This window comes from Typopeltis vanoorti, chromosome 5 (genome assembly GCF_054136105.1).
Source record: "Typopeltis vanoorti isolate ZY-2024b chromosome 5, IOZ_Tvanoo_1.0, whole genome shotgun sequence".
NCBI lineage: Eukaryota > Metazoa > Arthropoda > Arachnida > Uropygi > Thelyphonidae > Typopeltis > Typopeltis vanoorti.
Window position 1 is genome coordinate 64,416,381 of NC_143553.1, and position 5,421 is coordinate 64,421,801.

The window sequence follows — 5,421 nt, forward strand, 5'->3', positions numbered from 1 at the left end:
TGTGTGTGTGTGTGTGTGTGTGTGTGTGTGTGTGTGTGTGTGTGTGTGTGTGTGTGTGTGTGTGTGTGTGTGTGTGTGTGTTAAAAGTAAATAATGAAAGAAATATTTAATATGAACAATTCTTTTATTTAATAGATGCAATTTCGTAATACGAAATACCTTTTACGAATATAAGATCTTATCTAATAATACTCTTGCTTTCTGGATTGATTCCAAATCGTTAAAAAAAATGAAAAATGAACAGAAAGTGATGTTAAATTATTATTTATATAAAATCCCTGCATGAAACGAAATGAAATCTTATTCCTACCCCCCAAAACAGTTTTAATTGATTACGCAATTAGTCAATCGAATAAATTTTGAAGCCATTTTTCTTCTTTCTTCTTGAAAGTGGCTGCGAACTCTTCAACCTTAGTTAGTAGAATACAACGGTTTCTAATTTGATTGACTATTTTAAAAACTTATTAGGGAATGAAGCTGAAAAGTTTTGGAATTTAAAAAAAAAATTAAAATCGATAGTTTGGTCTGAAAACATTCATTCCCTTTGCATACATGCCTTTTATCAAAGGATCTCAAATATGAGGTTTCGTCCTTAAAAGCTTTTATAGCGTTTCTGTTAAAGCATGTTCGTCTCTCAGTAATTTTGTCTTCAAACACCAACATCAAGATTACCAAATTAACTTTTAATCCCTTTCATTCCTTAGAGGAACCTTCATTCGTATTTGGTTCCTTAATGTGACCACCTAAACATCTCATATTAATATGCACTCATCTCTTCTCCATTGTCGGCCTTAATTATTGCATTGTTAATGTAAACAAATTTTGCTAATTTCATAACATAATGAAAGTAGCAAAACTAAATACCATCGGCTGAAACCAACTTCTTAGATCTGTAAATCATCATTTCAGAAATTCACTAATGAAGAAAAGAAAAAATACGTTTTTTTTTTAATTTTAATAAATAAAAAAACAAGGTTATCTTATTTATTAACATAAATGGAAAATCTTCAGGACATTATTGCAGTCGACATTAAAATATTGCGTCTTCTCTTTGAAGACTTCTAACTCGGATTAGATTGGATTTAGCTGGAAACATCGCCGCTGGCATTAAGAAACATTGAGAAGTCAAAGACGTTCCTTTTCAAAGCTTTGAACAAACTTGCTTAGCTGAATGTGAAATTGCTTTCTTAACACTGCGAAAAGAAAGGTGAACACCCGAAGGAAGTTATTTCAGAAAACATGCCGAAGGGAGAACTTACCTAGTTGAAGAAAAAAGATATCGTCACTCACTTGAAAAACATAAGAAAATTCCCTCTTGTATTCACTGTCGCCCTCTCTCTCTTTCTCTCTCTCTCTCTCTTTTATTCTTTCCATCGCTCTCTCGTTTCTCTTTCTTTCCCTCTTCCATTTTTCTGTCGCTTTATTATCTTTCGTTTATTTTCTTTTTATTTCTCTCTCTTACCCCCCCCCTTTCTCCCTCCACCGGTCTCTTTCTCTGACTCACTCTCTTTCTGTTTCTCCTCTTCTCCCATTTCTCTCCTTTCCCTTACACACACACACTCTTTTGCTCATTTCCCCTTACTCTCACCCGCTTACTCTGTTTCTTTCTTTCTTTCTCTCTCCTATCCTCTTGCACTATCTCTCTTTTTTTCCTAGCATCATCTTTTTTCTCTTACTCTCGTTAACTTTCTCTCTCTTGACTCGCTTTCTGTCCATTCTTATCTTTTTACATTTTACTTTTTTACATTTCTTATACCACGCTTTCTTTCTCTTCCCTCAGTTATTTTTTTTCTTTGTCTTGTATTTTCTGCTCTCTCTTTCTCTCGATCTCCGAATCTGTAATTTTTCTTACTAACAATGCGTTGCCTGTCAAGCTGTTCAAGACTGAAGTCTCACGTGCTTTTTTTTTGTGAAAAGGCTGTTTTTTTTACTTCTCCTAGTTGACTAATGGTTATTTATTGTCCTATCACTGTCACTGTGGTAACCATGGAAATGTGTTAGTTCGTGTCTTCAGAGAGACTTCTTGGAAAGGTTTTCGAGTAGTTCCTGAATAATGTATGAAGTAAACGAGGGAGATTGTAGAGCCAGAGAACACCGGCGAAGGTGATATGTCACTAAGAGAGAGAGAGAGAGAGAGAGAGAGAGAGAGAGAGGTTAAAGCGATTTGCTTAGAAAAGCCGTGATGTATTCTTTACTATCTACCGAAGAAGACAGTCACGTCTCAGACAATTTGACTTGTTTATACTTTCCCATGACGACAAAGCGCCCACCACGAAACTTCAAACTTGATGCACTTTCTTACATATAATAATTTTCAAGAATATGCAACATTTGCAGGCAGAAAGTCTTAAAGATATTTTTCATTGCAGGTATTCGATTTCCACGTAGCAAGCGTGGCGGAAAATAGAATACCTGCAATGAAAAATATCTTTAAGACTTTCTGCCTGCAAATGTTGCATATTTTCTAAAGAAAAACTCTACCAGTGCGTTTTTTTTGTAGCGAGACTTCAATGATCTCATTAAATTTTGCTTTGGTGAAACGGTCAGATAAATAAATGAGTGTGCAATAAGTATTATGATAACAGCAAGACCCCGAATATTTTTTATAAATACATTTCAGATTTGTTCAATTCGCTGAATTTAGGAACTCCGGATTTCTGCTGCGCTTACACTGATGAACGAAGAGGCTATGAAGCGTGTCATTGAATATGTTAGACTGCATCACAGAACTGTATGGAAACTGCCGATATAATACATTCAGATATGCAAAAAAATCTGCTACACTTCCAATATTTCAATTGAGCTGCTGCACGTTTGTGAAGCCTGAAAAATTCAATAAAACTGCCTTGATATATAAACATCAGTATTCTTGAAAAACACGATGTAGCGAGAATCATAATTAGATTCAGGAAGGATGAAATACGTTCACAAACAGGAACATATCTTTCAAGAACACGTTCCTATTTAAGAAGACTTATTGCTTTTGTTTATTAACTATGCTTACAGAAGAAATATTCTTACACGAGTGTAAGAATATTTTTCATTTCTTACGTGTAAATAGAACCATTTGTTCCCATAGAAACGAATGATGGATACGTTACATTCATTTTAATGGACCAAGCAAAATTATTTCATTATATAGCGATATAGAGACAAAGTATTAGGATCATCCGTCACTATCTCGCTATAGTCTGGCTATATATAGTCTGCATAATATATGTGAATTATCTGCAGAGACAGTTTATATAACAATGGTGCATCAAATGGAATGTATTTTGCAGGCTATTTCTTCAACAAATTGTGTTATATCATATCATACAGACAACAAATAATGTATAGTTCACCAACATTTATCAAATGCTTTCTTTCTTGTTTTATTATTCATTGTTTATTCTTCTTTATTGTTTAAATTATTGCAATCTATGCTAAGATGTGCCTAAATAAAAATCTTAAGTGTAAAAATTCATGCCGAAAGTGCCTTAGAACTATTTCCATCATAAATGTCGTGGAAGCAACATCAGTAAATCTTTTTTTTTCCTCTCTTTTCTTATCTCTCTCTCTCTCTCTCTCTCTCACCCACCCACTCACCCACACTTTACGTATCATAGATTCTGTTCTTGTTAGTCTATCCATAAATGGTGTGTATAAAACACACACACATATACAGTATGTATATATATATATATATATATATATATATATATATATATATATATATATATATATATATATATATATATATATATATATATATATATATATATATATATATATATATATATATATATATATACTGTATATATATATATATATATATATATAAAGCAACAGAGGCCATACTTATAGGAATATCAATATGATTGTTATGGATGCTGACTGTGTGTTCACCATGTCATCAGAAATATCATTTACCAACCCATCGTCGACTAGCCATCGTTCCATTATAACCATATAATCATTAGAAGAGAGAAGTTGAACGGAACAATATGTTTCACATGCACTGGATCCACTCATCGACCACATTTCTGCATATGGTCAGTGACTCCAAATCACGGGTAGCAAATACTTACCCTCAGGTTATTTTTAAAGGGTCACTCCAGAGTACTTAAAATCCATGTTATATATACTGATCCTCCAGGATCTTTCAGTATCACCCATAAGATCATAGTAAGAAAAAATAAAATGTTTCTCTTTAGGAAGAACAGAATATGTCTCATTTTCAAAATATCTTCAATTATTTAATTTTTTTTAGGCATTCGTTGATTTTTAGAGTCTTTTATAGAAACGGAAACCTTAAGGACCAATATGGTCTGAATACTTCATTAAATTCGAAAGAAATAAATGTCTGTAGACTCAACTGTTCAAGCTCGTTTTCTTCTGGGAGTGATATGTTGAGTAATGCTTATATGAGACTCCTAGACAAACAAGAAAAATTAACGTCTTTAAACCTCGGGCAAAGAGGACTTACTGAAGTAAGGAAAACTAAAATAGTTTTTTTAAAAGCGTCAATGTTACTAAGATAAAACATAAATAAAAGTTTAATAATCCTTTCAGTACAGAACAGAGATTTTACATCTAAGTATCACATCCGCTTTCTGTCTTTAAAATAGCAAATAGCCTGAAGGAAAACAAAAACGATTATTTGCCAAATATACGCATGCGCTCACAGCCGCACACATTGTTGATAAAGAACTTCCAATTGCAGAAGATTCTGACGATGTTTGATTTGCATACGAGAAAGTTAAGCAGAATTCCCGGAAGTGAAACGAAAGAGGTTACCGACAGAACTTTATTCGAGATTTTTCTATATACTGTATATATATAGAACGGTGTAAAGCAGAATTTCGTTGCCTCGAATGTAGCGACAACCATTCAACGGCTACCGGCTAAAAACTGCACTCGTCAAACATGCAGACTGTGGAGCTCCTCTTCCACCAAACTACAAAGGATGCGAAACAAAATAGAACAGCAAATAGAACAAAGAAGTCCTAAATCAACTTGACCCGAAGTGGAAGTATCAACCACAACTGAGCACCGACCAAAGCATCTCCAGATATCAAGACACATGCAGAAGCAGCTTTCTCGAGGAATACAACGCATACCGAACAGTCTCTACAACCAGATACAATCAAGCTGCCACAGTTGCATCCCAGCTGGAAGTTCTAATCGAACTCATCAAATATAAACCCTTCGAAGGAAGAAACAATCAGATTGTAAACCACACCCAAACAATTTTTTCAGGACTCAGAAATGGTCAAAAACACAGTAAAGTCCGATCCGACAACCCTTAATTCAGAAGTCATTTCCGGGGGGAATAAAGTAGAAATCTTTTTGCTAGAAACAACTTCTAAAATCTGATTTTATCCTAATCTTCGCCACATTAGCTGTACTAAGGGGCACGACTTAAACAGCAAAGCAGCC